Source organism: Arachis ipaensis, chromosome B6 (assembly GCF_059453495.1).
Source record: "Arachis ipaensis isolate K30076 ecotype BB chromosome B6, ASM5945349v1, whole genome shotgun sequence".
Lineage (NCBI taxonomy): Eukaryota > Viridiplantae > Streptophyta > Magnoliopsida > Fabales > Fabaceae > Arachis > Arachis ipaensis.
This window is the reverse complement of record NC_142441.1, coordinates 109,224,916-109,252,652: the sequence shown is the minus strand read 5'-3', so window position 1 is coordinate 109,252,652 and position 27,737 is coordinate 109,224,916. Positions and strand designations below refer to the sequence as shown.

Genomic DNA, 27,737 nt, shown 5'->3' with positions numbered 1-27,737 from the left:
CGTCGAAAGGGTCCTGATGTAGTGGGATCATTCGGATTGTTACAACCTCTAGCAGATGGTTTGAAATTGATTCTAAAAGAACCTATTTCACCAAGTAGTGCTAATTTCTCCCTTTTTAGAATGGCTCCAGTGGCTACATTTATGTTAAGTCTGGTCGCTTGGGCCGTTGTACCTTTTGATTATGGTATGGTATTGTCAGATTCGAACATAGGGCTACTTTATTTGTTTGCCATATCTTCGTTAGGTGTTTATGGAATTATTACAGCAGGTTGATCTAGTAATTAGGGGGCGGCCGTTCGGTCGCCTATGAGACTAGGACCCATAGGTCAAAAATGGGTTAGTGCCGCAGGTGTTGAACGATCTACTCTACACAGGTGTGGGCTTACAGGGCTAGGGCTCATAAACCCTTTCTTTCATTCAAAAAGAGGCCCTGGCTTCTTAATACTACCAGCTTTCCGGGCCGGGATCAATAGATAAGTGGAAGTCATAAAAAAGAGATCTTTCTCTTCGCACCTAAGATCAAGAGGAAGGGTAGCTTGTCAAGCTGGCCTATAAAAAATATATATATTATTCTTTTAATATCATATCTTATATATATTTTAAGATTCACTGTCTTTTAACCAGCTGTTCTTCTTTGTCAACGCTACTAAGGACCTATGGGTTAGCCTACTATACCCTACTAATGTATTGTATAGTAGGGTGGGTATAGTAGGCGAGCGAGTTAGCGAAGACGCTTAGGCTAATAGATAAGAGAGCGCTCACCCAGAAAGGGGCGTAGCCTTCATTCTACTACGCTACGCAAAGGTTACGAAGTCACTTAGCTCGACGTTAGGAGAGTAAAGGGGGAAGGCCATACCCACATAGAAGAACCGCTATTCGCTTACTTTCTAAGGTCTAACCTTTTGCTCCCCTACTGAAAAGGGGCACAAAGCCGCTTTGCACCACTGATAGACTACTTAAGATTCAATTCAAAAGGCCCTACTTAGTTTTGCAAGCCTTTGTCATTGTAAGTCAACTAAGTAGGGCCTGAGGCCCCCTGCGAATCCGTAAATCTGAGGAGCATGCCGCAACACAACAAAAGGATGGTTACCGCTGCATTTCATTATTTCCGGAAGGGAAAAAAGACAAGTACCCCCATCATGGTGAACCTCTCCTTGTGATCGGGATGAGGTAGATGCCTCCCAGCTGGGGGGCGGATCGAATCGGAGTTTCCTTAGGTAGCCACCGACCCACAGTTATCCTTAAACTTCCGTGCTTGGTGGAGAAGAAGCGAACAAAGGTACTCTCGCTTGCTGTCTTGTTCTCTGCCGCGAACTGGGATCGCTCGCCAGCTAGGTCAGATTGGAGCAAGAATTTATGAGAACATATTACCCTTCCTCGGGGACAAGGGACGGAACGACCTCTCGATCTGCTTACTGCAGCCCAGGAAGAAAAACATCGTCTAGGCATTCCTTGTTGCTCTGATCTCCCCGACGCCTAGGACGTTGTCTGGGCCAAGAGCCATAGTTAATTGCTGTTTCCATTTGGTTGTTTTTTTCTTGTTGTTGATACCGGCAAGACCCAGCCATATGATGTCTGCTGGTTGGTAGTAAGAGGACTCGTAGTACCCGCATACCCAAAAAAAAGGAGGCGCTGATTCCAAAAATTTCATTTGATTTAGTTTCTTACTCCCCCTTAGCAGCGGGAAAGGGGTCTATCTATCTGCCTAGCTTTGGTAGATTTCCCCCAACGCAATCCATATAAATTCCACGAATCCCTTGGTGGATAAGTCCGACGACTCAGCAGCAGTGCAGAATTGAGTTTCTCGTCTGGTGGATCTGATCTTTAGGGGGCAATACATACCAAAAGGTGCTTTAGTGATCTTTGATGATCTGAACAAGGAACTCTTTGTGTGGATCCATCTTGTTCTTATTCGCATTGTTCACCTTGGTCAGAAATCAGGGTGGTTGTTCTGCGCTTTTATTATATTTAAAGCAAGCAGCTTCATCCTTGATGATGGCCTATGGTGGTGATGAATTCGTTCATCCTGACAATGCGGTACCAGTTTCTCTCACTCGGTCCGGTTACCCTCGGATCATTCCGTCTCATCATAGGCGTATGATTCTGAAGAAGGATGAGAAAGCGGACATGCTGGTGAAGTTTTATTAAAAAAGATTCTCTCTGTCAAAGATCATTACTTTGGCAAAGAAGGTTGATAAATCAACGTTTTCTAGTAGAGTAGAACCCCACCCGATAATATTGACGAGGTGGTGGGGCTGGTTAGTTCGATTAAGGAGAACTTTAATCGACTTATCAGTTAGTCGCTATGCTCCCTGGATAAAACGTATACCCCTTGAACAAGGGTTACGGTTTGACCCAACCCGGAAAGCCTTGCTGACACACTCATTGACGAAAAGGGTGTGGGTTGGGAGAAGGAAACTTCCTTATCGTAAGATTCAGAACTTTCGCTCATCATTCACATCGTTTTCTCATGAGTTGGGCGCTTTTCAATGGCTGTTGGTCGTTGGGCACTCACAGGGTACCCAATGGTCACATGCCTGCTTGTGGCCTCCCCGTATTCGTTACGCCTTTGATGTGAGGAATAAAACCTTCACACCCAAGGATTTGGATTGGTTTGAGCGCCGTATAAGATAAGGCCCTTTCTACCATCCTGCGACGATATGGGGATCCCCTCCCCCTTGTTGGAACAGGATGGCAAACCCCACCAGTCAGCCTTAGACTAAACTCCCTTGAATAACTACCTAATGGAGCTCTATCCCACATCTTATCAGTACCCTTGGTGACTCTTTCTTACGCCTTGTGACAATGATTCCTCCCTTACTATTATCACATGAGGGCCGTGTCACCAGAAGAAATTGCTTAAAAAAAAAGGCTTGCTCTTAGACTCGCTACAAAGACTCCCCTCTGACTTCCCTTCCCCACTGTGCTTTCTTTTAGTCTAAAACCCCATTTGTGTCAAGACTGGGGATGGGTTAGTCACTCGTCTAATGAAGGGATTTGAAGCTAGAGGAGAGCAAGGGAAGAGATCGAAGCTAAGCAGATCGCTTAGAGGCCTTTCTCCACAGGAGCATCATCCATCTTAGGGGTCAACCTCTGGCCTTGATTCAGGCGATTGACCCTTACCTTAGCAGCACTGTAATGATGGTTGAAGACGGATAGCAGCCCGTAAAGGCTTTAGACCATCGCGGAAGAGTTCAATTAGAGTCAGTAAGACCCGATATAATGGGAGCTTCAGTCTTCATGCCCAAGTGTGTTATCGTAAGGGGATCTGGTTGCTCATGCCTCTGTGGAGCTAATAAAGTGGGTTCATCTTCCTTCTTGACATCCGAGAACAAGCGGCCCCTAGAAATTCTTTCCCTCAGAGGCTTTCCTTATGGAGTTGGACTTAGTTCAGTTTAAAGAGCCAAGGAGCGATCTCACTGAATGATAGATAGAGGGTCTCCGGTATCTGGGATGGATGTGAAGCGGGTCCCTCAATTGATGCAGCACATGAATCTTACTCGGATCTATACATTGAGCTCAATCTTTTGAATTAGCCTTAGAACTTTCACAAAATTTTTAGAACCCTTACCAACCCCTTAGATTGGCTTCCTTAGCCCTATCTCGAGTGGAAAGCCGGTGAACGCAATTCTTTTGCCAGATTCTTGGTCAAGGTTTGACCTCGGGTTGGTGAGAGTACGCTCTTCCGCGCGCTAAGCTTAGGGAGGTACCATTACGCCTTTCTTCCCAGTATCAAGCTTTTTTGTTCTTTTTTTTAGGAAAGGTGGTTCAAATTAAGTCTCTCGGGTGGAGCAGAGTTTGCGAAGAGGTTTAGATGTAAGAGGTTGACTGTGGATAACTCCCCAGTTGACGAAGTTACCATTCGAATTATGGCTAGGCTGCTTCCATCCATTAAACCCTTAGACTTTTCGGGAGCTTAATAGCTTTGAAATGGTTCTTTCATCGTCCTCTCAACGAAGGAGGGCCCCTTCGCTTTGCGTCTATTCGCTCTCCCCCTCTAGCTACTAGCTCAACTCCTCCTCCCCTACTGATTTAAGGTTGTTGATCTGATCCGTAAACCGCCTTCGATTTGCTCCCTTTGATTCCCCTATCATAAGTAGGGTATTTGCATCGATAGAAAGATTTAAGTGGCACATGACATGAGAGTACTGATACGCTCGCGCGTAACCTAGCTGCTCCTTCGAGAGAAGAGATCTTGCGTGCTCCTGGCCTTCTATTACTAATAAAAAGTGGCTTGTTCTCGATCCACATGAAGGAATAGTGTCCAATCCCGGCCCTCGATCTGTTGGGGGAGTAGTCCCTTTTTGGCAGCACTTCCTCATAGGGAACCACCAAGCTCAAGCTCACTTCGCAGCATTTCTTGTCATTCCCTACTTACTTCTTAGGCCAAGACCAGACACTTAACACCACCCTTGCTCACCCCTACTGATTTAAGGGCGAAGCCGAGTTCAGTAAGTGAGCTAAGAACGAGTTCCGAGTGAAGTTGCTACAGGAAGAGCATCAAAGCACAAGTTTCAGAGTAAGCTACAACTAGCAGCCTGCGGAAAAAGGCTAGCTAGCCTACTCTTCTAGCTACTTTTAGAAAGAAGGCCTCAAGGTCGTCCTTCCGCGTATCTCACAAAACGTCTTTTTTTCTATCTTCTTATTAATTTGACTAACCGCCCTTTCCCCTTTCTCTAATAAGGCAACTTCTAAAACCGTACACAATCTATCGATCGCGAGTGTCTCCATTGGATGCTTCCATCTAGTATACCCTCATTTCTTCCGTCAACAACTACGGCTTATCCATAAGCGGCCCGAAACTGACTATAAAGATACCGTCCCAGCTGAATAAGTATACTAGTAGAGTAGTCTCCTGTAGAGAAAGAAGATTAGATAGGCGAAGGGGAACTTATTTATTCTCTAGAATCTTTAGAAATATATATTATCATATCATTAGCTCTTTCAGGGAAATACCTATAGATTACTGTAGGGATGGAACAGAACTCCCAGAAAGGAAAACTTCCACTGCCCCAGCTTTTGACCTTGACCTAACCCTTTAACAACCTATACCTAGCTATTAACCTGTTCCTGCCCTAGCCGTCTTTGATCTAGCAGGCTTGATAAAATGGAGAAATCAAATCCCAGACTACCAAAGCGGGACCACCCACAGGACTTCACACCAGGAAGCACTCGACGGCTGTAAACATTTATGTCTACATGGAAGAGGGATAAAAAGAGTCCTATCCTAAGAAAAGTAAACTCCTCCCCCAACAGATCGAGTTATCTCATCCCTTGCTTGACCCCCTTGGGGACCAGATACTCAGACCTAGGCAGGCACCATCATTTCTGGTCCTGGAGGAGATGAGAAGCCCGAACGAATAGATGAAGCGACTTCTGAGTCAAAGGTAGCCGTAGAAGGGCTTAACGCGCCCAACAGAACAAAATCTACCTATTTCATTAATCCAGAGGCCCCGATCGGGAGTTCTCTATATAAGGATTAGCACTACTAAACCTGGTTAATCTATTCCCAAAACGGGGAATTCCCTTACTATTCCCAGGGATTCTATTACTTTTTACTATTCCCTAGATCCAGTCAGAACTCTTACGGACAAAATGCCTGGTAAAGGAACTTTTAGGTTTTGTTACGGTTCTGTAAAGAAGTGGACTCACTGTAAAGATGGAAGACCCTTAGGTCAGTCCTTTTAGTCGTCCCCTTTCCGCTATCAATTCCTAATTCCTATGCCCTCCTGGCTCTAACCCTAGATGATACGGGGGTAAGGCAGAAAGCAAGAAAGAATCCTTCCCCGGTCTGACCCTAAAGGCTCTGCTCTAGGCGGATCATCCTATTCCCCAATAGTTTACTTTAGTGCTAACTTCGATCTCAAGAGTTTGAAACAGCCGATGATGGCATCAAATTCAGAGGAAGTTCAAGGGAGGCCTATCGCGGGCAAGGCATGGTCCTAACTCTTACCATTTTTTTCACGCATGACATGAGCAAGTTTCAGAGTAAGCTACCTCACAAACTAGTATTTGAACTGGAATGCCAGGCGGAGGAGTGTAACTGTCTTATCGCGCTATCCAACTTGTATGTGAAAAGCATTTCGTACTCGTAACAGATCCCTTCCTAGCGAAAGGCGTGCTCCAATCTCCAATGGCAAAAAGAAAGAAAAGATAGGCCAGCCGGGAAGCAGGAAAGAAGTTGTACTCTTGTCGCGAAACCTCATTCCCAGACGACCTTCACGCTACAACTTCGAGACCAGCCCTTCGAAAGACTCTCTTTGAAGAATGGGGAAAAGGATTTCTTTTAGAATGTCCGGCTGCAGCAGTAGCAATATACTCTCTTTTTAAGCAGCTCTCTCACTCTCGGGTGGTAAGGCTTCTTTTAAAGGTAAGGGCATCCCTTCTTCACGAGCACCCTATGCTCAGTCCATTCTTTCATGAAGTTAGTTCTTTCTAGACAAACGACCCAAGACTCTGGGAGAATCCTTTATTGAGGACCCTTTAACTGGATGTGTGTCCGCTTCCATCTCATTCTCGTTGTCTGGAGAGGCTTTTGGCCACACGCTGCGAAGATCAAAAGCGAGGTATTCCACTCGTCAGTTTATGACGAGCTTCGGCAGGAGCCTAACTCTTGAGCTCTGCTTGCTCGGAAGGTGAGAGAGAGCTCAGGATGGCTAGAAGTTCCGCTATTTCGGATAGCGAAGAGAAGAGTTTTTCCCGGCAAGCGAATCGTAGAAAAAGCACTTCCCTAATTCTTGACGTGAGAAAGGAATAGAGTCTGGTAAGTAGAGGTGAGTGGGGTGTCTTCCATAGAGGAGGAATGCTCCACCGATAGGGTACGAGTGTAATACTTGGAGCGAGAGAGTTAGAGGGAGTTGGCTGGTTCGATAGGACCTGTAGGGGTGGCCCAATCACTAATAGGTCTCTAAAGAGAGCCCCCTCATTCTGTCTAGAGGAAATAGCTTCGGTCGATCCAGTTGATTAAGTCGTTGTCTTCGTCCATACCCACCTGCTTGGCTCTATAGGGATCGGGGGGGCCCACCTCTTTCTTCTGTCGTTGCATGCTTTTTGTTTTGGTGGAGCCCCACCCCATTCCAACATCAGGAATGGCGGCCTTTCTAATACCTATCTTTATAACTGTCCTGTCTTAAGTGCTACCACTCCTATAGGATCACATAGCATTCTGCTTTGGTTGGTGCGCTTTCTCGAGACGAGATCTCTATTCGTCTTCGTGTCCATCTCTAGGTGGTTGAGGGTCCCCTTGTAAGGGCTAGGTTCGATTAGACCACAGCTTATATATAGGTTTTTCTAACATTTAAGCATGACTTAGGAGATTCTTTACCAAGCGTGCATACCCCTTTTTCTAATCTCCCCTAGCCGCTTGTCGCCTGAAAGCCTGCTCTACGGTGCCCAAGTCTTGTCTTGCTTTTCGAAACTTCTTGATCCCTATCTTTTCAACCCTCACTCTCTCCCTTACGCTGTGCTCTACCTCTCCAGGGGCTAGTTTCAAGTTCGATCATAGACGCAAGCAATCTAGCAAGCCTGCCCTCCTTTCTTTTTTGCAACTGGAATAGAGGGACGGTTTGCTACTTCTGAATCCGGGAAGTCCTTTTCGAAAGAGTCATCTAAGGCTTTTCGACTTCAATTTGCCTTTAAGCCGGCCTTCTTCGAGTGAGGACTTGCTCGGTTCTCTCACTACCTGAAATCCGTATCTTATAGAATATGGATCTGGCCATTTCCCTTAAGATAAGATCCAGCGCCTGCAGAAGTCAAGTGATAGGAGAAGCTGCTGGTGGGAAATCTCTATTCATCACACCCCTCTCACCCGAGCCTCCTGGAAAGACCCTTGGTCTCCAATCTGCGGATGAGGGGATTTCTCGAGGACTTTTTTACTTTAATGGTTTTGAGAAAACTTGTCTTCTAGTCATTCTAACCAACTCTCCACTGATAGTCATCCAACCTCATTCTCGTGCTTCAAATGAAAGCCTTTTTCTTTGCCATTCCAGAATTGGTTTTGTGGATTTCTGGCAAGTGAGATCTTATGTAGACCAGTGCGTGAAAGCAATTAAAACAAAAGCACCTAATGAAAAATCAAATTAGGATATATAAAGAGAGCCGGGATTAGGCCCTCGCGGTAGACTTTTGGGGCGCATTCCGCCAGTAGTGATCGACTAGGAAAGAGATCTTGGGAATCCCTTTTTTGGCCTTTCACAAGCCTTAAGTGAATCGAAGAGATTTTGGATTCACTTTGGTAGTTGCTGTTTTATTTATATTCATTCCGGATTCACAAGAATTTGCAGGGCAGCACGGATATAGGACTCACAGGTGTCTGCTGGCTGTTTATTTTGCCCAGTATTATCCGGCACATATAGAAAGATAGGAACAAAGACTGAATTGAAGGCCGCAGCACATACCATAAATATCATCCCCAATTTCGGACCTATGCAGAGGAGATGGAAGTGGCACTCAGACCAGAAGGTAAGGAAAAAACCTTGATATATACGAATGTCCTTTCCTCCTTACAAAAAGAAGAAGCAACTACCTGCAGGTAGAATCCAATTGAAGACTGATGGGTGTGCAAAACAAAAGGAAGCCTGGCCCTCCTGGGATTGGAGGGATTGCAAGAGATGACCAAGGCGGATGGTTATTTTGTTTTTGTGGGCACATGTCAAAAGTTTCAGTTTAGTTGCTAAACTTTGGGCAATAGAAAGACGATTAATGCTGTTGAAGGTTATGAAATAAAAGATGGCATCCTTGAAACTGATTCTGCAGAAGCTCTAAGTCTGATTACAAATGCTGAGATTGAGTATCTCCCGTGAAGAGCTATGCTTTAAGACTGTGCAGATCAAACAACTCACAGTGACCCCTGTTCACAGCCTTTGCCAAGGCAACTTTTGTGCAGACTTCCTAGCCAACAATGATAGACCTATCATACATTTGTAACTAACTACTGAAGGAAGCAGATCGATCGAACCTATAGTTAGTCCTCTTTCGATCGATTTCTTTCTCTTGACTCTTGAGGATCTTGATCGGCTAGGCTCCTATGTCTTCTTCCGAACAGTTCTAGAAAAAGGCTTGGCCTATTTCCAATTCTTTTTGCCCGAGAGCTTGTTTGTGGGGGCTCATGTCCGTATTTCTGTACTTGAATTACATCCAACCTTCCTCTATATGCTCTTCTCTTAATCCTTTTTTCTTGTTTTCTAAGCAGGGGTTGGAAGCTACGCTAGCTACTCTAGTACATTCGCTGTCCTCTGGCAGCACAATGCCAATTCAGCCTTAAAGCCAGAATCTAGTGGTGGTTCCTTACCCTTACAGAAGAGCTGAAGCGGGGGTGAAGGGGCCTTTCGCTCGGTCTTTAAAGCCTGGCTTTGCTTTGAGTAGGAGCCTATCTCGGAATCAATGAGTCAATCAATGTCCGGCTTCAGACCTGGGACTGGGGTGTATTGGGAAGTTCGTCTAGCTAATTAGGTAGGTCGTCAAGCCTTTGTCTTTCTGCCAACCTGCGAGCTTAGGCATTTTCGTTGAAAGAGGAAAGATAAAGGAATTAATTCCCCACTCCCTTTACTAGGTTGGGCTTACGAAAAGGTTTTCCAAACACCAGACATTGGTAAAATAATCGTAAGACTTGGGCCATCATACGGACAAGCTTCGGATTAGGATTCTGATCGGGTTACCTTCAGGTGCTCCTTATTATATTAATAGTGACACGTGAGAGATCTTACCTTTATACCCTACGGTATACAAAAGGAACTACTCCCATATTGTCACTCTGATTCTCCCTTGCAGTAGCGACACAGCCAGCACAACGAAGTCGAAGAGAGAAAGTCCTATCTTTCGAGTTACTAAGCATCTCGATCTAGTAAAATAGCAAAAAACTTGGGGGAAATCTTCCTGAATAGCTAAAGCCAAAGAAAGACCAGTAATGACATACTATACTCTACAACGAGTAGAAAAGAAAGAGCCTTCTCTCATTACACGCACGGATTTAGCACTTTTCACCGACAGAACAGGCTAGGAGGTATAGCTTGGATTCGGATTATAAGATGGATAGACATAGACACAGGCCTTACTTCTTACTCTTACCCAGGCCGGGGAAAAGATGCTCTATCTTTCCCGATCGACATTGTAAGAAAACTAGCACTTGAATCTGAAAGTGGTGAGGCATCAAAGGCAAAGGCCCAACCAACAAAGGCATTAGTCTCAGATTCAAGGTTTTCAGCCGGATCGAGCTGCATTCTATTCTGGTTGGGAAAGTGGCGAAAGTTCCATTCATCCGGAATTACAATCTCCATCAGCCAATGCAGAAGACGGGAATGTAGGTGACAATAAGATGGATGTGTCTGGCACCAACCCACTGGTTGAGAGGTTTCTCCCCTTTTTTACTCTATCCTTTTTACCGGCCAATGAAATAAATTAATAATAGAATGATAGGCTTTAGCTTATCACCCTCACTCTATTCTCACCTAAATGTCAACGATGGTTTCCAAGTCTCCTTAACGAAACAGAAAAGGTCATTTTTTTAGTTGGGGGGGCCGAGCGCGAGCTTCGTCCAGAGCGGATGGTTGAGTGCGAAAGAAAAAAACGAAATCAAGTAGGTTGGTTAAAGTGAAGGCCTACTACCTACTTTTTTCATTATTCGAAATCTCTCTTCGTGGGCGCTTAGGTTAGCTGATCTTCTGGTCAAGGTTTCCCTCGGTGCCTCTTCCTGGCTACTCCACTCCAAGCTAAAAGCTAGCCGAATCTTACTTCGTAACCCAATGAAAACGGGGAGAAGAAGGCCAAGCAAGGGTGAGTTTTATTAGTGAGATTAAGTTCCTTTTCCAGAGGATGAGGAATGGCATGAAAGAAGAAGCCCATTCTTTTTAAGTGGAAAGGGCAGAGTTCCATATTGACTTAGATAAGATTGGAGAATGAAGCTAAGCAAGGCTTTAAAGACCGATGATTGAATGATTTGAAAAATGAAAAGCAGTCTTACTTCACCTAGAGGGAGAAAGCCAATAAATAACACCGTTCTAAGTAAGAGACGGAAAGCACTCCCTTTACCTTAATGGATGAAGAGTTACGTACAGACTACACAGAGGCAACTAATGGTCATGTACCCAAGGTAAGATAAGAGCATAGGTCAGAAAAGGAGATCAAATCATCACTGAGATGGCCTCCTCCTCGGTTCGCTTCTGAGGATCTCTAGTTGGCGGGGGCAGCCAACAAGGCCTACTTCTCAACCGGTTCACCAGAAGGGCTGCTTATGAGAGCTAAGGTGACTAATTCATCATAAAAAAAAGTAAAAGGCAGAAAAAGACTACAATGCCACAAGCAAGAGAGAAAAGAGAGTGTATCTCACTACCAGTGCCGTGAAGATCGGGTACAAGCACCTCTGGAACAACAAGTTCAACTTTTGGATGCTTAAACAACCACACCCTTTCCTGCGCCTCTGCACCCCCCTTTCATCTTCGGTTAGCGAGAAAACGGATTCAAATAACTAAACAACAACAAGGCAATGGGGCCTAAAGCCCCCCATTTATACCACAACTAAAAAAACCTATTCATTAGCTAAACTCACCCCTATTCACTTACGAAGCAATCGGACTCGCCTCTTTTTTTTGTTTATTTATAGAAAGCGTGTTCAAGGCGTCAAGTTTTAGTATGAAATCACATTTCCACTATTGCTAGGAAGGGCTTTGCTTACATTACACCTCTGGTTTATCAAAGTTTTTTTCATCGTCCAAGAACAAATGCCTCTTCAAAAGAGAATCTCGAAGAACTTAACTAGACAATACTTAACTTACCAGCCTTACTAGGCAAGAACATCAACCAATCCTAGAACTACAAGATGATACCTTAGAAGCGACTTCTCCTAACGACAAGTAAAGGCATACCCTCTAATAAAGGAGAGCTGCTTTCCCTCTATTAGAAAACTAGACAAGAATGGATGTCACAGTGGAAAGCTCAACCGCGTGGCACAAAACAGTGGGTTGGGGTTCCTGATCTTGTCTTCCTTCAGGCTAAAGCTTCAAGTCTCAATCCGATGTCAAAGAGAAAGTAATAGATAAATAGATGCCCACTCTTCCCCTGGTGTAGCTGCTGCAAATCACCTATTGAGTTACAAAAGGGAATCCACCCCACATGCACGAGTCTCGTCTTCTTTTTTCTAATAGGATCAGTAGTCCGCTAGTGGGCTTGGGGTCTTTCTGGATGAGCTTGAAGCTTAGGATTGTTTTAGGGCAGTATCCGGTGGAGAGGACTTCGGATACATGTCATTCTGGTCGGTGACTCCGTCTGTCAATGTATTTCTTTCTGTCACTGGCCGGGCTCTGAATGAAATAGAAATCCCGTTCGTTCACCCTCAGACTTGAGACTAAGCTTTCTGCCTTGCGACTAGCCTCTCTCACTCAAGATAAGGTCAGGTGATCCCTTTCTGTCTCCTTCTCAGTTAGGTCCAATAAGTCTCTTCCCTTTCTCCGATCAATAAGCCCCCCGATCCCTTTCTTTGTCTTTCATCCTCCCTGAACAGAATAAGTAAGGCCTCGTTTTTTTCTAATAAAAAAAAGAAAGGGCGAACATTTGAAGTGGCGAAGGCCTATGATATAGTAATAAAGAAAGTACGTTAAGGTTACGAAGTAAGGTCAGCTGGTTAAGGAAAGCTCAGGTTATGAAATCGCTTAGCCATTAATTAAGTAGTAGTGAGGCATCGGTACGGAGCCTTCCACTGTGGACCGAGACTACGCAAAGGTAAAACACCATAGAAACTTCGCTGACTTTATAATAAACCTTGATTTCGCTACGCTCAATAAGAACCCGGAATAGCGGAAATCGGTTCGTGTTCCGCTTCCAAACAAAGTCAGTCGTCTTTGCCCAAGTGTGAACTGCGGACGACTCTCCATTGGTTCCATTCCTTCTAACTTGACTTTTGGGTCAACCCAACCCGAATGGTAAGAAGAGGGTCAGCCAACCAAACAGCGGTCCACTTTGTACATTTGTTGAGGCAGACCAATCGGGCATTTTAGAAAAGGGAAGGGAACTTTTATCACCGAAGGAGGCTGTAGAAATGAAGGAGGCGGGAAGCTACCGCTTCTAGAATGCAAGCTTATCCTTTACTTTTTTTATAGCGTACCGCTATTGAAAAAAAAAAGGTTTATGGATGAAGTAATCGGAGTGACAAATGATTACGGTTGCGAAAACCGGAAAAAGTCGTTACCTTTTGAATTGAATTAAAGTAGTGCCGAGTACTTCGACTACAGGGGGGGAGGGCAGCTTCTACGACAGCTTCGCGTCCTCGCCGCTTCTTTCTGGCGACTAGCTTCTAAAGTGGGTGGCCTGGTAAGCAAGCTACCTTCAGCATCGGTAAAATCCCTATCCATAATAAATAGGAAAAATGGTGGGGAAGGAGGCCCCCACTTCAATGGAAAGGGGGGAATCGCCGTTTCACAGCCGCTCCTCTACAACAAACTACCTTTCGCCCAACATGATCACGAACGAAGACAGAGAATTGCGTAGATAGAAGGACGAAACCAACCCACTTGTCCTGATCGGAACGATTGAAGAAAGAAAGAGAAGGCCCCTTTCGCTTATCCATTCTGCGGGGCATCGTCGGAGAACAATGTCGGGGACAGGGTGAGAACCTTCCGTTGGTTACGCCCTTTAAGTATTGGTTCTTTCTTAGCTTAGATAGATATGGAGATAGATCCAGATAGAGATCTATATCAATATATCTATCGATAGATAGAAAGATAGATATATTGAGAAATGGATATGGATCTGGTTTCAAGATCTATGAACAAGAGAGATCCCTAAATATCCATTTGATAAAAGTCAACAATGGGGCGGAGCCGGCTGAAGGAAGGGCGTTAGAGCTTACTAATAATATAGGGTTTCTTTCATCTTTCAGCTTGATTGGAATCGATTCTATGATTGAATAGCAGAAGTGCTACTTAGTAGTAGAAACTCGGAGAGACAGACAGAGAGGGGACTCAATCATACCTGCTAACTCCTAGGATGATAAGTAGGTCCTTTGTTTTTGACAGGAATAGTTCCAGCCTTTGTAGCCCCTCGGGAGAGTGAGTCTACTTAGCGAACTGGCAGGACGCGGAGATCGATTGATCAATACAAATCTCAAGAGTGGATGGTTGCTCCGTTATATGCATGCGCCCCCTTGTCCCGGAGGCTCTCCGGCCGAGGAGGGGCTTGCTATCGTAACCCTTTCTCCCGGTGTATGTGAAAAAGAGTGACGAACCTTTTTTTGTTCGGTCATAGGTTGGTGTCCAAAGAACGAGAGTCGGCTTCCTTAACTTTAGTCCTTTGTTCCTCAGTAGCTCAGTGGTAGAGCGGTCGGCTGTTAACTGACTGGTCGTAGGTTCAAATCCTACTTGGGGAGAATTTGGAGTTCTTGCTTTTCTGACCTAGCGACCAATGTAATTTGTAGCCTTCCCCTTTGTTTCTAAACTAGCAGAATTATGGGACATCCAAAGTGGGAAGTTTCTTGTTGGTTTTTTTCTATTTCTTACTCCCTAAGAATTTTTCTTGGAACTTGGTTCGTTCAATTCTTAGGGAGAAGAAGGATCCACTGGGAAGATTTGAGTAGTATCTTCATTAGCCGGAAGGAATTTGTCTCCACTAGCGTCATTCTGATGCCAAGGCATCTTAGGCTAGTTTCACTAGTATTTTTCTGTTAGTTTTAGTGGTTTTATGCATTTTCTTGAGCTTAAAGTAACCAAGAATGGTTAAAAGAATAACAAAGCAATGAACCATCCAAACAATATGATTTTGATGCAAATTCCATGAGTTTTAGTTATATTACTTGAATGCTATGAATGGAAGATTTCTCATGAAATTGTGCAAGACTTTGATGCAATTGTTTGGATGATTTCAGGGAAGAAGAGGCTAGGCAAGGAAGCAACAAAGTCAATAAAGGAAGCTTGAATATCACATGTGGAGTTTAAGTTCCAGTTTAAGCCTAAACTGGAGCTTAAACGCCAGAATCATGAAGGCTAAGAAATGCTGGAATTGAAGTTTAACCTCCAGTTTAACCTTAAACTGGAGGTTAAACGCCAGAATGGAAGTCTCACCAAAGAAGCATGTCCACGTTTAACCTCCAGTTTGACCTTAAACTGGAGGTTAAACGCCAGAAGTGAGAAGAGCACCAAGGGGGGAAGTTCCACGTTTAACCTCCAGTTTAACCTTAAACTGGAGGTTAAACGCCAGAAAGGGGAAAAGCACCAGGGAGCCACTTCCACGTTTAAGCTCCAGTTTGACCTTAAACTGGAGCTTAAACGTGTTCGACCAAGTTTCTCCTCCAGGGTTGCTTTCTCCATTTCCACGTTTAAGCTCCAGTTTAACCTTAAACTGGAGCTTAAACGTGTTCGACACCTCCAGGGCTACCTTTCTCCTCTTCCACGTTTAAGCTCCAGTTTAACCTTAAACTGGAGCTTAAACGTGTTCGACCTCCAGGATGGCTTTCTCCTCTTCCACGTTTAAGCTCCAGTTTAACCTTAAACTGGAGCTTAAACGTGTTCGACCTCCAGGGCTGCCCTTCCTATCTCCACGTTTAAGCTTCAGTTTAACCTTAAACTGAAGCTTAAACGTGTTCGACTACATGACTCTCCAGGGCTGCCTTCTTCCATTTCCACGTTTAAGCTTCAGTTTAACCTTAAACTGAAGCTTAAACGTGCTTCTACAAAAGGCTTCACTGGAAGTATCTGGCGTTTAAGCTTCAGTTTAAGCTTAAACTGCAACTTAAACGCCACTCTTGGAAAAGGTTTCTGGGCCAAAAATATTGCGGTTTAAGTTAGTCTTTAAGCACAAACATTAACTTAAACTTACTCTGGCATGAAACCCAATTGAATATCATGGTTTATGGGATTGGGCCTGAAGGATTGATGAGTCTGAAATTTCAATTTGTTGAGTCATGTATTATTATTTGATTATCACTAAGTTGGCTCAATGAATGTTACAGAATTTGGATCAGCAGCCTCATCAAGATTATGGATCATAAACCCAAAGCAAAAGGAAAGCAGGGAGAGGCCTCAAAGCCCAAGAAACATAACAGAAGCTCAATATAGAAAGTGTATAAATAGGATAGAATTTAAGTTAGGAAGAACTGGGACTATTCATTTTAGCTAGTTTTCATATCTTTGTAATTGAATTCAGAGCTATGACTCACTAAACCCCCTTTCATTGGGTTAGGGAGCTCTATTGTAATTCAATGAATCAATAATAGTTTATCTTCTTCTTCAATCTTTTCTCTTGAATTTTGTTAGAAAGCTTCTCGATCTAATTCCATTGGGTAGTTGTCTTGGGAAAGAAACTACCCATAATTGGAATCCTTCGGAACCTTGGGAAAGGAATGGAGGATTCATGCTAGAGAAGCTTTCTCACAGTGAATTGGATTGGGGTTTGGATGGATATTGTGACATGTAATCCTACCAAATTGTGGTTCATGAAACTGTGTGGTATAATCAGTGATCGAGCATCATCTCTTCTTATGAACATTTAAACCAAGGGATTGGGATCCAATCATATAAGATTGCCAAGCAAAATTCAATGAACGCATTGGTTGAGGAAGAGATAAACATGTTTTGATTCGGAGATCTCAATATCTCCTATTACCCAATGAATTCCCCATTTCTGATTTCCACTTTCTCTTTACATTCTGCAACTCAATTCATGCAATCACCCCCATTCCCTTTTAATTTCAGCAATTTAGCTTCTGCTCTTTAATTCATGCAATTTAAGATTCCGCCATTTAAATTTCTTGTCATTTACGTTTCCCGCCAATTTTACATTCCGCAATTCTCATCTAAATCTTGATTCCGCTCAACTAGAACACACTTCTAATCCGAATTGCTCACTCAACCAATCCTTGTGGGATTCGACCTCACTCTATTGTGAGTTTTTACTTGACGATAACCGGTGCACTTGCCGGAAGGAATTTTGCCGATCGTGCAATTTCCTAAATCGTAGCATAACAAGTTTATGCGCATCAAGTTTATGGCGCCGTTGCCGGGGATTGGTTTTCGATTGACAATTCTCAAATTGGAAGTTAACTAGATTGAGCATTTTTTTTTGTTTTGATTAATTCAGTACAAGTTACTTGTTGAATTTTAATTTTTGCACCCTGTTACATGCTTTCTTTCTTTATGCCTTTAAATTCAAGCAACTAACTCACTGACTCACTAACTGTTTGAATTAATTCCTCAATTGCTCTAACCATACTCTTCCATTAACCAAGAGTATTTCACTTGTTTGTTGCCTGTGCTGTGTTCTTGTATGACAGGTAGGAGAGGAGAGACATCAACTCCTCCATATACCGAACCAGAGAGGACCCTTCATAGACTTAGAAGGGAAGCAAGAGGGAAGAGAGTAGTGGGAGAAGAGGAATCTGAAGGAGAATCTGAGGACAATTTTGAGGAAGCTTTAGATCTCAACATGGATAGAGAAGTTCACAACCATGAGAGAGCTGATGGAAACAATGCCATTCCTGAGAGGAGGGTTCTTAGTTCATACATAAACCCAACCTCTGGGAATTGTGGTAGCAGCATCCAGAAACCACCCATTCAGGCCAACAATTTTGAGCTCAAACCACAGCTAATATCACTTGTGGAGAATCATTGTTCATTTGGTGGAAGTGCTAATGAAGACCCAAACCAACATCTCACAAAATTCCTGAGAATTTGTGACACTGTGAAGTCCAATGGAGTCCAGGAAGATGCATATAAACTGCTTTTGTTCCCATTTTCACTTAGGGACAAGGCAGCTAAGTGGCTGGAATCATTCCCAAGGGGGAGCCTAACAACCTGGGATGAGGTGGAAAGCAAGTTTCTGGCACGTTTCTACCCCCCACAAAAGGTCAATAGGCTTCGATCTGAGGTTCAGACGTTTAGACAACAAGATGGTGAAACTCTCTACGAGGCATGGGAGAGATTCAAGGATTTGACAAGGAAATGCCCACCAGACATGTTCCATGACTGGGTGCAATTGCATATTTTCTATGATGGACTGTCTTATGAATCAAGGAAGGCTGTAGACCATTCATCAGGAGGTTCATTGAACAGGAAAAAGACTGTGGAAGAAGCCATTGAAGTGATTGAAACAGTGGCTGAGAATGAGTACTACTATGCATCAGAGAGACACAACACTAAGGGAGTCATGGAGCTGAACCATGTTGATACAATTCTAGCCCAAAACAAGGTGTTTGCCAAGCAACTAGCAGAGCTTACCAGGCAATTAGAAACAAAGCAAGTGGCTGCAATACACACACAAGATCAAGAGGAAGTAAGCATTGAAGGAGGTGATTGGGAAGAGGCCAACTATGTGGGAAACCAACAACGGCAATCATATGATCCACATTCCAACACTTACAACCCAGGATGGAAAAATCACCCAAACTTTGGGTGGGGGAACCAACAAACCCAACCACAAAACCACAAACCTTACAACCACAACCAACATAACAATTCCACATACCAAAACTCCAACCAAAGATCATACCAAGCCACACAAAACACTTACTCCCAACCATCATATCATGGCCAAAATAATCAACCTACCCAACTTAATCCGAACCAACAATTTCAAGATCAATTAAACCGGATAGAAGGAATGATGGCAACCATGAGTCAAGACATAACCGAATTGAAAAGCTTCAGGGATGATGTGAGAGCTACCTTAAGAAACCATGGTGAAAAACTCAAGAGGATGGAGTCTCAAGTAGGAGAGCTATCTCAACAGGCCGCCAAATCAACTGCAGTGTTCCCTAGTGACACAGAAAAGAATCCTAAAGGGGAACAAAAGAGAGTGAGATGGGAAGAATGCAAGGCCATCACCATATTGAAGGAAGTTTCAGAAGAAGAAGGAATCAGGCCCTCAGAGTAGGAGCCAGAAATCTTGAAGGAAGGTGTGGAAGAAGTTAAGCAGGAAAGTGGAACTGAGCAAGCCAAGGAACTGCAAAAAGGCATGCTGGAAATATACCAACCAAAAGCACCATTTCCTCAGAGGTTAGGAGGAGGTGAAAAAGGGAAAACCTATTCAAGGTTTTTAGAGACATTTAAGTCTCTCCATATCAATATTCCCTTCCTTGAGATTCTACATCAAATGCCTACACACATCAAGTATTTAAAGGAATTGTTGAGCAAGAAAAGAGTTTTGAAGGGAGGACAAACGGTAACAATGAACAAAGAATGCAGTGCTCTCATCAAGAAGGACACAGTCTCTAAGAAAACGGACCCAGGAAGTTTTCATATCCCTTGCATCATAGGGGAAACAAAAATTGACAGAGGATTCTGTGATCTAGGAGCTAGCATAAATGTGATGCCTCTAACTCTTATGAAGAGGCTACAACTGAATGAGGTGAGATCCACTGATGTAATCATACAACTGGCTGACAAAACTCAGAAGCAAGCTGAAGGGGTAGTTGAAAATGTGCTGGTGAAAGTGGGGGATTATTACTTCCCCACAGACTTTGTCATTGTGGACATGGAGGAAAGCTACTTACACCCTATCATTCTGGGCAGACCATTTCTAGCCACTATTAGAGCGCTCATAGATGTAGAACAAGGAGAGCTAATTCTGAGAATACATGATAAACAGCTCATTTTCAAAGTTTTCAAACCTGCATCTGAGCTTGAACTAGAACCTGAAAAGCCTAAGGATAATAGTAGCCATCTGTGTTTGGAGGAAAGTAATCCAGCAGCTGAAACTCTAAAACAGTCCTTGGAAGGCAAACAAGAGTTGCAAGAGTTAAAGCCACAAGAATCAATGGAAACATATCAGAAGGATCCTCCTGACATAAGGGTCAATGAAGAAATCCTCAAGAGAAAGGGAAGAGTGATAGGGAGATTGCCAAGAGGGTGGAGAAACAAGAAAATTCCCACTGAAGGTTTTTCTCCGGGAGATAACGTGATATCAAGTCATTATCTGCCAATCCCACCTGGCCTCAAAACCATTCCTTCCCAGCTCCCTCAAGTGTTCACAATCAGGAAAGTTCTTTCTATGGAACATTTAGAGGTCATGAATGAATCAAGTGGGGACGTTTTCATAGTGAGAGGAGAAGACGTCAAGCACTACAATCCACCCTAACAAGGGACAACCGTCAAGCTAGTGACGTTAAAGAAGCGTTTGTTGGGAGGCAACCCAACCTGAGGTAATACCCTTTTGCTGTTTCTTTTATTTGTTTCAATAAAAAGGGTGAAGTAGTTTCTGTGCATTGCAAAGAATTAAGTTTGGTGTTTCACACCAAACAATGAATTCGTGGATCAATAATTCAAAGGGGAATGTGTGACTCTAAGTTTGGTGTTCCACCATAAAGATCAACTGAACACAACAACCTTTGAATTATATGAAAGGAACAACTATTCTAAGCAGTCACAGAAATGCTTAAAACCCTTAGCAGCAACTTCATTCCAAAGAGAACTCAAGGATTCAAAGAACAGAGAAGTAAGTGGGAGACTAAGTTTGGTGTTCACACACCAACTTAAGACTCAGATACTTACCCACACATAGTTGAGCTAACCACTCAAGTGCTTGAGAAGCAAGCAACTTCATCACTCTTTGCAGGAAAGGAAACAAGGATCTTAAAACATTAAGCAACAATTAGGAGAAGAAGAAGAAATCAAAGTGTTTCTTGGCAACAAAGAGAAAACAAGGAATTTCACAAGGTGGTATTGTTCCTTGATAATTCTTTAAAAAGGGCAAACAAAAGCATGCTTGTTCTGGTTTAAACTGTAAATGTTGAATCTTTCTGGAATGTGAAGTTTTTAGTATATTTGTCTGTTTATTGCTTTGAATAAAGTGAATGCCTAGATGTTTGGATATAACTTCACCTTCTTAAACAAGTGCTTGCCATGCTTGTTCTGTTTCCAAAAATAAAAGAAAATTTTGAACAAAAGTAACTTGGCTCAATTAGTGACAAATCAAGTAGAATTAAGTGGTGGTATGCATGCTTGATTGTTTAAGTCAGATCACTGGAAATAGAGTGTAGAATTATCATTTTTTTTGTGTAGAAATTGAAAACTGTCTATGGATCTTGATGAATAAATGTCTTTGGCCATGAAAAAGAAAGAAAAAGAAGAAGAAAAAGCCACTGAAAAAGGGCAACCAAAAAGCAAGAAAATTGAGAAAAATAAGCTAGGCACCAATGGTTTGAACTTCTGAGACAAATGCCTGTGGTGTTTATGTATTAAGGATATGCTTGGATGAAGAGGTTCTGAGGAGTGTTTCAACACTTGGTAACTTGGGTTAACTAACCCGGGATTATCAACCAAAAGTCCATTATCAAGAGCAACCTAAATACAAAACATTTAGTCACACAAAGAGGTGATGGGCACCAATGTCTCAAGAAGAAATGTGAACTAAAATGCCTGAAGTGGATATGTGTAGTGCACTGATAAGAAAAAGAAAATGCCAAAGGCTTGTGCAACACATGACACCAAGCAAACAAGGAGCAAAGGAGCTCTAAGAAAAAGAAAAGAAAAACAAAGAAGAGAAAAGTGCCAAGGACATAAGAATAACAAGAGGCCATAGCAGTGTTTGATGGATGCAATGAAAAAGTGATAATCTTACCTGATAAGAATGAAAAAGTGATGCTGCAACTTTCTGCATAAAACCCTTCTGAGGAACTTCAAATGCTTGCTAATATAGCCAATGTAATTGCTTTCTGTTTCATACTTTCTTCTTAAATAACTCAGGACTTGCTTAGGGACAAGCAAGTATTAAGTTTGGTGTTGTGATGTCAAGGCATCTTAGGCTAGTTTCACTAGTATTTTTCTGTTAGTTTTAGTGGTTTTATGCATTTTCTTGAGCTTAAAGTAACCAAGAATGGTTAAAAGAATAACAAAGCAATGAACCATCCAAACAATATGATTTTGATGCAAATTCCATGAGTTTTAGTTATATTACTTGAATGCTATGAATGGAAGATTTCTCATGAAATTGTGCAAGACTTTGATGCAATTGTTTGGATGATTTCAGGGAAGAAGAGGCTAGGCAAGGAAGCAACAAAGTCAATAAAGGAAGCTTGAATATCACATGTGGAGTTTAAGTTCCAGTTTAAGCCTAAACTGGAGCTTAAACGCCAGAATCATGAAGGCTAAGAAATGCTGGAATTGAAGTTTAACCTCCAGTTTAACCTTAAACTGGAGGTTAAACGCCAGAATGGAAGTCTCACCAAAGAAGCATGTCCACGTTTAACCTCCAGTTTGACCTTAAACTGGAGGTTAAACGCCAGAAGTGAGAAGAGCACCAAGGGGGGAAGTTCCACGTTTAACCTCCAGTTTAACCTTAAACTGGAGGTTAAACGCCAGAAAGGGGAAAAGCACCAGGGAGCCACTTCCACGTTTAAGCTCCAGTTTGACCTTAAACTGGAGCTTAAACGTGTTCGACCAAGTTTCTCCTCCAGGGTTGCTTTCTCCATTTCCACGTTTAAGCTCCAGTTTAACCTTAAACTGGAGCTTAAACGTGTTCGACACCTCCAGGGCTACCTTTCTCCTCTTCCACGTTTAAGCTCCAGTTTAACCTTAAACTGGAGCTTAAACGTGTTCGACCTCCAGGATGGCTTTCTCCTCTTCCACGTTTAAGCTCCAGTTTAACCTTAAACTGGAGCTTAAACGTGTTCGACCTCCAGGGCTGCCCTTCCTATCTCCACGTTTAAGCTTCAGTTTAACCTTAAACTGAAGCTTAAACGTGTTCGACTACATGACTCTCCAGGGCTGCCTTCTTCCATTTCCACGTTTAAGCTTCAGTTTAACCTTAAACTGAAGCTTAAACGTGCTTCTACAAAAGGCTTCACTGGAAGTGTCTGGCGTTTAAGCTGCAGTTTAAGCTTAAACTGCAACTTAAACGCCACTCTTGGAAAAGGTTTCTGGGCCAAAAATATTGCGGTTTAAGTTAGTCTTTAAGCACAAACATTAACTTAAACTTACTCTGGCATGAAACCCAATTGAATATCATGGTTTATGGGATTGGGCCTGAAGGATTGATGAGTCTGAAATTTCAATTTGTTGAGTCATGTATTATTATTTGATTATCACTAAGTTGGCTCAATGAATGTTACAGAATTTGGATCAGCAGCCTCATCAAGATTATGGATCATAAACCCAAAGCAAAAGGAAAGCAGGGAGAGGCCTCAAAGCCCAAGAAACATAACAGAAGCTCAATATAGAAAGTGTATAAATAGGATAGAATTTAAGTTAGGAAGAACTGGGACTATTCATTTTAGCTAGTTTTCATATCTTTGTAATTGAATTCAGAGCTATGACTCACTAAACCCCCTTTCATTGGGTTAGGGAGCTCTATTGTAATTCAATGAATCAATAATAGTTTATATTCTTCTTCAATCTTTTCTCTTGAATTTTGTTAGAAAGCTTCTCGATCTAATTCCATTGGGTAGTTGTCTTGGGAAAGAAACTACCCATAATTGGAATCCTTCGGAACCTTGGGAAAGGAATGGAGGATTCATGCTAGAGAAGCTTTCTCACAGTGAATTGGATTGGGGTTTGGATGGATATTGTGACATGTAATCCTACCAAATTGTGGTTCATGAAACTGTGTGGTATAATCAGTGATCGAGCATCATCTCTTCTTATGAACATTTAAACCAAGGGATTGGGATCCAATCATATAAGATTGCCAAGCAAAATTCAATGAACGCATTGGTTGAGGAAGAGATAAACATGTTTTGATTCGGAGATCTCAATATCTCCTATTACCCAATGAATTCCCCATTTCTGATTTCCACTTTCTCTTTACATTCTGCAACTCAATTCATGCAATCACCCCCATTCCCTTTTAATTTCAGCAATTTAGCTTCTGCTCTTTAATTCATGCAATTTAAGATTCCGCCATTTAAATTTCTTGTCATTTACGTTTCCCGCCAATTTTACATTCCGCAATTCTCATCTAAATCTTGATTCCGCTCAACTAGAACACACTTCTAATCCGAATTGCTCACTCAACCAATCCTTGTGGGATTCGACCTCACTCTATTGTGAGTTTTTACTTGACGATAACCGGTGCACTTGCCGGAAGGAATTTTGCCGATCGTGCAATTTCCTAAATCGTAGCATAACAAGTTTATGCGCATCAAGTTTATGGCGCCGTTGCCGGGGATTGGTTTTCGATTGACAATTCTCAAATTGGAAGTTAACTAGATTGAGCATTTTTTTTTTTGTTTTGATTAATTCAGTACAAGTTACTTGTTGAATTTTAATTTCTGCACCCTGTTACATGCTTTCTTTCTTTATGCCTTTAAATTCAAGCAACTAACTCACTGACTCACTAACTGTTTGAATTAATTCCTCAATTGCTCTAACCATACTCTTCCATTAACCAAGAGTATTTCACTTGTTTGTTGCCTGTGCTGTGTTCTTGTATGACAGGTAGGAGAGGAGAGACATCAACTCCTCCATATACCGAACCAGAGAGGACCCTTCATAGACTTAGAAGGGAAGCAAGAGGGAAGAGAGTAGTGGGAGAAGAGGAATCTGAAGGAGAATCTGAGGACAATTTTGAGGAAGCTTTAGATCTCAACATGGATAGAGAAGTTCACAACCATGAGAGAGCTGATGGAAACAATGCCATTCCTGAGAGGAGGGTTCTTAGTTCATACATAAACCCAACCTCTGGGAATTGTGGTAGCAGCATCCAGAAACCACCCATTCAGGCCAACAATTTTGAGCTCAAACCACAGCTAATATCACTTGTGGAGAATCATTGTTCATTTGGTGGAAGTGCTAATGAAGACCCAAACCAACATCTCACAAAATTCCTGAGAATTTGTGACACTGTGAAGTCCAATGGAGTCCAGGAAGATGCATATAAACTGCTTTTGTTCCCATTTTCACTTAGGGACAAGGCAGCTAAGTGGCTGGAATCATTCCCAAGGGGGAGCCTAACAACCTGGGATGAGGTGGAAAGCAAGTTTCTGGCACGTTTCTACCCCCCACAAAAGGTCAATAGGCTTCGATCTGAGGTTCAGACGTTTAGACAACAAGATGGTGAAACTCTCTACGAGGCATGGGAGAGATTCAAGGATTTGACAAGGAAATGCCCACCAGACATGTTCCATGACTGGGTGCAATTGCATATTTTCTATGATGGACTGTCTTATGAATCAAGGAAGGCTGTAGACCATTCATCAGGAGGTTCATTGAACAGGAAAAAGACTGTGGAAGAAGCCATTGAAGTGATTGAAACAGTGGCTGAGAATGAGTACTACTATGCATCAGAGAGACACAACACTAAGGGAGTCATGGAGCTGAACCATGTTGATACAATTCTAGCCCAAAACAAGGTGTTTGCCAAGCAACTAGCAGAGCTTACCAGGCAATTAGAAACAAAGCAAGTGGCTGCAATACACACACAAGATCAAGAGGAAGTAAGCATTGAAGGAGGTGATTGGGAAGAGGCCAACTATGTGGGAAACCAACAACGGCAATCATATGATCCACATTCCAACACTTACAACCCAGGATGGAAAAACCACCCAAACTTTGGGTGGGGGAACCAACAAACCCAACCACAAAACCACAAACCTTACAACCACAACCAACATAACAATTCCACATACCAAAACTCCAACCAAAGATCATACCAAGCCACACAAAACACTTACTCCCAACCATCATATCATGGCCAAAATAATCAACCTACCCAACTTAATCCGAACCAACAATTTCAAGATCAATTAAACCGGATAGAAGGAATGATGGCAACCATGAGTCAAGACATAACTGAATTGAAAAGCTTCAGGGATGATGTGAGAGCTACCTTAAGAAACCATGGTGAAAAACTCAAGAGGATGGAGTCTCAAGTAGGAGAGCTATCTCAACAGGCCGCCAAATCAACTGCAGTGTTCCCTAGTGACACAGAAAAGAATCCTAAAGGGGAACAAAAGAGAGTGAGATGGGAAGAATGCAAGGCCATCACCATATTGAAGGAAGTTTCAGAAGAAGAAGGAATCAGGCCCTCAGAGCAGGAGCCAGAAATCTTGAAGGAAGGTGTGGAAGAAGTTAAGCAGGAAAGTGGAACTGAGCAAGCCAAGGAACTGCAAAAAGGCATGCTGGAAATATACCAACCAAAAGCACCATTTCCTCAGAGGTTAGGAGGAGGTGAAAAAGGGAAAACCTCTTCAAGGTTTTTAGAGACATTTAAGTCTCTCCATATCAATATTCCCTTCCTTGAGATTCTCCATCAAATGCCTACACACATCAAGTATTTAAAGGAATTGTTGAGCAAGAAAAGAGTTTTGAAGGGAGGACAAACGGTAACAATGAACAAAGAATGCAGTGCTCTCATCAAGAAGGACACAGTCTCTAAGAAAACGGACCCAGGAAGTTTTCATATCCCTTGCATCATAGGGGAAACAAAAATTGACAGAGGATTCTGTGATCTAGGAGCTAGCATAAATGTGATGCCTCTAACTCTTATGAAGAGGCTACAACTGAATGAGGTGAGATCCACTGATGTAATCATACAACTGGCTGACAAAACTCAGAAGCAAGCTGAAGGGGTAGTTGAAAATGTGCTGGTGAAAGTGGGGGATTATTACTTCCCCACAGACTTTGTCATTGTGGACATGGAGGAAAGCTACTTACACCCTATCATTCTGGGCAGACCATTTCTAGCCACTACTAGAGCGCTCATAGATGTAGAACAAGGAGAGCTAATTCTGAGAATACATGATGAACAGCTCATTTTCAAAGTTTTCAAACCTGCATCTGAGCTTGAACCAGAACCTGAAAAGCCTAAGGATAATAGTAGCCATCTGTGTTTGGAGGAAAGTAATCCAGCAGCTGAAACTCTAAAACAGTCCTTGGAAGGCAAACAAGAGTTGCAAGAGTTAAAGCCACAAGAATCAATGGAAACAGATCAGAAGGATCCTCCTGACATAAGGGTCAATGAAGAAATCCTCAAGAGAAAGGGAAGAGTGATAGGGAGATTGCCAAGAGGGTGGAGAAACAAGAAAATTCCCACTGAAGGTTTTTCTCCGGGAGATAACGTGATATCAAGTCATTATCTGCCAATCCCACCTGGCCTCAAAACCATTCCTTCCCAGCTCCCTCAAGTGTTCACAATCAGGAAAGTTCTTTCTATGGAACATTTAGAGGTCATGAATGAATCAAGTGGGGACGTTTTCATAGTGAGAGGAGAAGACGTCAAGCACTACAATCCACCCTAACAAGGGAGAACCGTCAAGCTAGTGACGTTAAAGAAGCGCTTGTTGGGAGGCAACCCAACCTGAGGTAATACCCTTTTGCTGTTTCTTTTATTTGTTTCAATAAAAAGGGTGAAGTAGTTTCTGTGCATTGCAAAGAATTAAGTTTGGTGTTTCACACCAAACAATGAATTCGTGGATCAATAATTCAAAGGGGAATGTGTGACTCTAAGTTTGGTGTTCCACCATAAAGATCAACTGAACACAACAACCTTTGAATTATATGAAAGGAACAACTATTCTAAGCAGTCACAGAAATGCTTAAAACCCTTAGCAGCAACTTCATTCCAAAGAGAACTCAATGATTCAAAGAACAGAGAAGTAAGTGGGAGACTAAGTTTGGTGTTCACACACCAACTTAAGACTCAGATACTTACCCACACATAGTTGAGCTAACCACTCAAGTGCTTGAGAAGCAAGCAACTTCATCACTCTTTGCAGGAAAGGAAACAAGAATCTTAAAACATTAAGCAACAATTAGGAGAAGAAGAAGAAATCAAAGTGTTTCCTGGAAACAAAGAGAAAACAAGGAATTTCACAAGGTGGTATTGTT

The 27,737-nt window shown here is 42.6% G+C and overlaps 3 non-coding genes across 3 annotated transcripts; 1 reads left to right on the top strand and 2 right to left on the bottom strand.

Moving 5' to 3' along the window:
* Window positions 1-14,281: 14,281 nt before the first annotated feature.
* On the top strand, window positions 14,282-14,353 carry TRNAN-GUU (transfer RNA asparagine (anticodon GUU)). The gene has a single exon. It is a non-coding gene; the product is annotated as a tRNA-Asn (tRNA).
* Window positions 14,354-17,829: 3,476 nt separating this feature from the next.
* Window positions 17,830-17,933, bottom strand: LOC148562268 (small nucleolar RNA R71). Its single transcript, XR_015886617.1, has one exon. It is a non-coding gene; the product is annotated as a small nucleolar RNA R71 (small nucleolar RNA).
* Window positions 17,934-24,925: 6,992 nt separating this feature from the next.
* LOC148562267 (small nucleolar RNA R71) lies at window positions 24,926-25,029 on the bottom strand. Its single transcript, XR_015886616.1, has one exon. It is a non-coding gene; the product is annotated as a small nucleolar RNA R71 (small nucleolar RNA).
* Between the last annotated feature and the right edge of the window lie 2,708 nt (window positions 25,030-27,737).